This window comes from Chrysochloris asiatica, unplaced genomic scaffold, assembly GCF_000296735.1.
Source record: "Chrysochloris asiatica unplaced genomic scaffold, ChrAsi1.0 scaffold00003, whole genome shotgun sequence".
NCBI lineage: Eukaryota > Metazoa > Chordata > Mammalia > Afrosoricida > Chrysochloridae > Chrysochloris > Chrysochloris asiatica.
The window spans coordinates 42,536,153-42,543,448 of NW_006408521.1; positions in this window are offsets into that span (position 1 = coordinate 42,536,153).

Sequence of the window (7,296 nt, forward strand, 5' to 3'; positions counted from 1 at the left end):
TTGTTGTTGTGTGCTGTTAAGTCAGTCCCAACTCATAGCAACCTGTGTAGGGTTTCCAAGAGCAGCTGGCATTTGAACCGCCAATCTGTGGTTGTCCGTCCAGGGCTTGTCCTACAGCACCACATCAATTTGGGTTATTGCTAATGGGGTGTCTCTCATAGTGATAATGATCTCTCTGATTGGTATAATGTTTGCTGTTTAAAGCCTGTTTACAGTTGTGACTTATTCTCGCCCTTGCCTGGTGATAACTCAGGCTGGTGATCTTGCATGCCTGTTTACCCAGGGGGAAACGGAGCTGCTCTCAGTCACAGAACTAAATGACAGAGACTAGACCACCCCAAATTCTGTGACTTTCATGCTCAAATTCTGTCTCTTACTCGAAAAATCCTGTACTGGGAAAGGAAAAAGAAAAAAAAAAAAAAATCTGTGATTTCCTTAGGAGAGGTCCTAATCAGTGTTACCATTCAAGTCTATTGCCCCCAGCAATGCTATGATCTCATGGTCAGCAGTTCGGAAAAGCCTCCTTTCCAGGCTCCACTCCAGCCCAAGAGGGGGCCTCAGAGTCTCCTGAAATGCTGCCATGTTGCCTTCCTTCAAAATAAAGCCTGAGCAAGTGGCGGCCACGGGCCTCCTGAAGTCATTGGCCAGAGCTAACCTCCAGCCCATTCCATGCAGCAGGAGACATTGGGTGCTTTGGTTTCTAGTTAATGCGCTGGACTGTCAGGTCGATTTGAACCACAAGCTGATGGTTCAAGCTCACCAGCTTCTCCTTGGAAACCCTCTACAGGATTGCAATGGGTTGGAATCGACTTGACGACACTTAACAACAACAACACCTTGGGAAGGAGCCCAGGTAGCATAGTGAATTACAAGTTGGTCCTAGCCTCAAGGTCAGCTGTTTGAGTCTACCAACCTCTCTGTAGAGAAAGATGAGGCTTCTTGCTTCCATAAAGCTTTACAGCCTCAGAAACCTAATACAGGGTTGCTAAGAGTTGGAGCTGACTCAATGGTACACTACAATCACCACAGCACCTTGGGAGTCTTGGTATGGTGCTCTAGGATAAGCACCAGATCAGCTATAGGATAAGCACTAGAGTTCAAAGTCACCAGCTGCTCCACTCCTCAGAAATCCTCTACAGGGTCACTATGAGTCTGAACTGACTCCATGGTGGCCCTTAACAACAGCACCTTGAATCTCTTATGGGGCACTACCTGCCATTCTCCCCACCTCTACTCCCGATGAAGTCCATGGGGAGTGCAAATGATTAAGTAGATTTGCTGCTAACTCAAAGGGCAGTAGTGTTGGACCTTGGTGGATATGGGAGACTTTCTGGTCGGTTGGAATAAAGGTATGGAAGGTACCATCAGCAAGTTGTGTTTGGCATAAAATAAAACAGAAAGAGAGTGGGAGAAAAAACATGTGAAGCAGATTGGCATCGGACTTGTAAGGTCTTAAGGACTTTGGAGAGATCGAACCCCCCCCCCCCCCCACAGTCAACCCTGCTTCACTCCTCTCTTCCTTTGAGACCCCAACACATTTTCTTCCTTGGCTCTAAAAACCAGCATGGAATGGTCATTACATTTTTTGGTAGAAAGAATGAACTAGACATTTTAATTTGCATGATGAGAGGTGAGGAAAAGCCTTGCAATTACTGATGAAGATGGAGTCACTGGATGACGCAAAGGGCTAATGTGTCCAGTTGCTCGCTGAAAGGTTAGTGTTTCATGTCCACCCAGAGGCACCTCGGAAGAAAGGTCTGATGATTTACTTGATCTATTGAAAAACCAGCCACTGAGAATTCTAAGGAGCACAGTTCTACTTGGATGCATGGGCCGCCATAAGTTGGAATCTATCTGAAGGCAAGAGGTTGGTTGGTTTCTATTGGGTGGAAGGAAACTTGGCTGTATTCTCTGTAAAAGGACAGTCCTTTGTCTTCTTGTATAAGAAACAGAAGTGTAATTAAACCAGTTCATGGAGATGGGGAAGGTAACTGGAAAGATATAGAGTCCTTGTGGGAATCTAGAAAAAGTTGAACTATTAAAATAGGGAAGAAATCAAGCCACCTGTAGAAACTTCCCTGTCTTGTCTCATCTCCCTCCCTCTCGCTCTTGAGCTCTCTGTGCATCTGCTCTGTTCTCTTCTCTCTCTGAACTATCCGAGCATGGATTTACATGTAAGCCTGTAGTATGATGCTGTTGGTGCCCTTCACAAATGACCTCAGTACTTGTCACTTCTGGACACAGCATTCTATGTTTTAATTGCCAGTACCTATACCAGTATATGGAATCCTGGTGTGGCGCTGTGGGTTAATGCGTCAGACTGCAAAGCCATTTGAACTGCAACGTCTATGGTTCAAGCTCACCAGCTGCTCCTTGGAAACCCTATACAGGGTCGCTATGGGTTGTAACTGACTCTATGGTACTTAACAACAACAACAACATGCCAGTATATAAGGAGCTCTGGTAGCGTAGTGGTTACAAATCGGGCTGTGAGCCTCAGGGTCAGCAGTTGAAAACTACCAGCTGTTCCACAGAAGGAAGATGAGACTTTCTGCTCCTGTAAAGATTTACAGCCTCGGAAACCCTGTTCAGGGTTGCTGTGAGTTGGATCCGACTCCGCGGCACATAACTACCACCACCATGCCTGTATATAAGCTGAGGGCTTTCTTATAGGGCAGGGCAGACATGCTAGGTTGTTTTTCTCCCTGGGAGCGGTCCTCAACCAGGAGTTACAGGATAAATACCCAGCTCCTTTACCCCTTGGCCAGGATAACTCTGAGACACATGTTTTATGCTGGCTCCCAAATTCCCCAGCAAGATGAAAATCCAGGTGCCTAGCATGGAAATGTTCTTGATTAACGTTTTCTTTTTCTTATTTCATTTCCCCACTCCCTAACCAGTGTTTCCTGGACCGCTTCCCAAATACACTCAAGTTCTTGTTTACTTCAGGGGGAATACGCTAAGACAACCCAGAATGGTCCTTGCCTAGCATTTACACAACTATGCATCATCCAAGAATCAGTAACAGCTTTGTTATGACTCACTTGGTTCACATTTCCAATAGAGATCTTAGCTAAGCTCATCCTTTTAGGTCATGCTGCCTTCAGAGGTGGCCAGCATGTCCATGGCTGGTCACCTTGGGTCAGATCATCACCTGAGACCAATGATCTCTAGCCAACAGGATGAGTCATAAAGGTGGCTGCTCTGTCAACAGTGCTGTGGGCAGAGGCACCTTGAGACTCAGCTGAGGCTATTTGCCTTTCAGACAACGATCACACAGGTGACTATGTCTGGAAAAATCCACAGGAAGAACTGCTTACTGACATCAAATAATTATTTTCAAACAATATTTTTATAGATTAAGTGCAGAAGAATCAGGAACATATGGATCACATTTCCATTAAAATACACACTTGGGTTTGAAAATTAACAGGGTATGTGCTTACTAAGGGATTTCCCCTGCCCCCCATTTTCTTCTTGCCAAGCCAGATTATTTGGAAAATAACTCAGGAATTTTTCACAGCTCAGACACCCTCACTCCTACTCCCTCGATCACTTTGCTTTAGCTTTTCCCTCACCCTGCACTAATTAATAAAAGCAACATTTATCAAGGATGACAAGTCAGTCTGTATGCATGCCATGTGGTATTGGAGGTGGGGTGGCAGTGTGCAACAGAGATCTATTTCAGGGGAGCCTGAGGTCATCAGTGCCACAATGATTAATCCTGATTGCACATGTACCATGTATTAGGTACATTGAGCGTAAGCAATGAGCATTATTATCACTTGAGACCTCCATAAGATATGTGTTATCACCATTCCTCATCTACAGATTCAAAGTTGAGATTTAGTTGTTGTTGTGTGCCGTGGAGTCGGTTCCAACTCATAGCAACCCTGTTCAGGGTTTCCAAGGCTGTAAATCTTTATGGGAGCAGAAAGCCTCATCTTTCTCCCACAGAACTGCTGGTAGTTTTGAACTGCCGACCTTGAGGTTCGCAGCCCGATTTGTAACCACTACGCTACCAGAGCTCCTAACATAAAGATGAAAGCCTTGGAACCTTATGGAGCAGTTCCACTCTGTTCTATGGCACTGCTGTGAGTTGGAATCAACTCAATGGAAATGAGTTTGGTTTTAAACAGCTAGTAAGTGGTAGAGTCAATGTTTGAACTGTCTTGTATCTTCAGAAACCATGGAGTCCCTCTCTGAGTGGGACTCATAAAACATCCAAGCGGGAAAAGGATTCTAGTAATCATACCACCTTCTCATTTTACAAAAGGGGAAAAGGAGTCTCAGATAGGGAAAGAATCAAGCGAAATGTTTGTACTTTGGAAGGCTGCTTTCAATGGACATGTTGATAACCAGAAAGATTCATCCAGTGGCTTCTCCATGTGTTCAAGGCTTAAAAGACCCAAAGGAGAAATCCTTAGCTATGGTTGTACTATCTAGTACTCATTGTTTGGATGGGAATTGTTTTGGTTTTGGTCCCAGGCATCTGTTTACCACTAAGCTGGTGGTGGTATTGGAGATTCCCAGGTCTGAGATTCAACCTGAGCCCAACAGATAACTTTACATACAGGAGGGATCTGAGGGCCGCTAGATGGTTCACCTGCCCCCAAATATCTCTCCCAACCCCTGTCTCACTTTCTATTACTGATGAAAATGCCTCTGCTTTGTGGTGCTCTGGTACAGTGCGATGTTTCCAGATGGTCCAAGATCTAATGAAAAAGTATTACAAGGGATGGGGAACAGTTAAAACTCTTAACAACACATCAGCTTGATGAGTTTACTAGTCTCAGAGGTCACAGTCTTGAGCAGAGGGTTGTGCTTTTGACTTTGCCCAAGGCAAGCAAGAGAACATTGACCTCACTGCTCTCACGTGCTCAGACCCACAGCCGACAGGGATATTGTAGTTCTGTTGCATGAATGAAAAACCCACTCATATGAACTTACCTTCGAAATGCAAAACTTATAGGAACAATCCAAGGGAAGAAAATGCAGCTCAGCTCCAACAGGGTAGAATCCAGAACCAGAGAGGCATCAGCTACCAGGATGCTGCTCTCATAGACTGTCCTTGATGCAAGAGTGGTCTCTTACCCTTGATTCTCTCTGCAGTTCTGCAGAGCAGCTCTCTATTTCTAGACACACTTGGCAGGAAATGTTATTAGGTGCCATCAAGTCTGTTCTTACTCATATCAACCTAACAAAATACTACTTGGTCCTGTGCCATCTTCACAATGGTTGTTATTGTTGTTAAGTGTCATTGAATTGATTCCAACCCATAGTGACCCTGTATAGGGTTTCCGAGGAGCAGCTGGTAAGCATGAACTGCTGACCATGAGTGCATTAGCAGATGTGTTCAAATTCAGTGTTGCAGTCATTGTGTCAATCCTTCTCCTTAAGGGCCTTCTTTTTGACTGACCTATAGTACCAAGCATGATGTCTATCTCTAGGGACTGGTCCCTGTTGATAATATATCCATAGTATGTGTGAGTTGAAGTCTCACTATTCTAGCTTCTAAGGAACATTCTGGCTGAACTTTTTCCAAGACAAATTTATTTGTTCTCCTGGAAGTCTATGGAATAGTCAATATCCTTTACCAACACCATCATTCAAAAGCATCAAGTCTTCTTTATTCACTGTCTAGCTTTCATATGCATATGAGGAGATTGAAACTACCATGGTTTGGGTCAGGCACACCTTAGTCCTCAAAGGGACATATTTGCTTTTTAGCACTTTAAGGAGGATTTTTGGACAGCACATTTACCTAGTGTAACACATTATTTCATTTCTTGCGTGTTGATCTGATGGGTGTTCTTTATAGATCCAAGTAAAGTGAAGTTCTTGACAACTTCAACCTTTCCTCCATTTATCATGATGTTGTTTATTGGTCCTGTTGTGAGGAATTTTTTTAATTTATGCTGAGGTGCAATCCATACTGAAGGCTGTCACCTTTGGACTTCATCAATAAGCATTTCAAGTCTCTTATTCTTTTAGCAAGTGAGGTTTTGCATATTGATGTTCTGTAATGAGTCTTTCTCCAATCCTGATGCTGCATTCTTCTTTATATAGTCCAACTTCTTGGATTATTTGTTCAACAAACTGGCTTAATAAATATTGTGAAAGGATACAACTCTGATGCACACCTTTTTTGATTTTAAACCAATAATGACAATTACTGTAGCCTACTTTCAAATTTACAACTGAACCAGCTTGAGATTTCCACAGACTCTTGGCCCAATTCATTGCAGCCAGGCAGCCTGGGTCTCTATTTGGACCACACCTGTATCAAGCAGTTCCTGTGGATGGTTGGAGATTTTAGAGGAGAGGTATGGCCTGGGAAGAAACCCATAAAGCAAAGATACCATGGAGAATGTTGCAGAGACTGCTAGCTGTTCTTCAATACCTCCTTTCTCTTACTTCTATAGGCATAGATTGTTAGCTGGTCACATAGGCTCTCAAAATAAAGACTATATTTCCCAGCGGTTAGGCCAAGTGACTTAGTTCTGGCAAGTGGAATATACAACCTTCCAAGAGGGTCATTGTGGAGAGGGGTCATACCATATTCCTTTGCTGAAATGTAAACACAATGTTTAGGAATGAAGTGACTATCCCGAAACATACAATGGAAGCCATATAAGATGATGGCAGGTGGTGTGGACTGCCATTCCAGCCTTGGACTGCTCATGGAAACTTCTACCTGACAAAGAAATGAACACCCATCTGGTTTTGTTTCTTTGTTTAAATCCATTTGCTCTTGAGTTGATTCTACCTAATAGAAAACCCATGTGTCTGTTCCATAGGTCTTTCAATGGCTGGTATTTTAATAATCAGTTGCTGGTAGCATAGTGGTTACGAATCGGGCTGCGACCCTTAAGGTCAGCAGTTCGAAACTACCAGCTGCTCCATGGGAGAAAGATGAGGCTTTCTACTCCCGTAAAGATTTACACCCTCGGAAACCCTATACAGGGTCGCTATGGGTCGGAACCGACTCGATGGCACTTAACAACAACAACAACAACAAGGTTTTTCTTATGAGGTGACTCTGGGTAAACTGGAACTGTCAACTTTTTGGTTAGAAGCTAAGCACTTAACCATTTGCAACATCCAGAATCTTTGTTACTTTGGATTTTCTATAGTCTCTGCCAAATCTAGTCCTTAGAAAGGAATATTAAGACACAAATCTGGGAATATACTCCCTTTGCCCATTTATGGCACACACACACTGACAGATGCACAACCGGGATGGAGGAAACATTCCTTTGTCCTGTGAGGTCCTTGAACTACATCTTCTCTTTC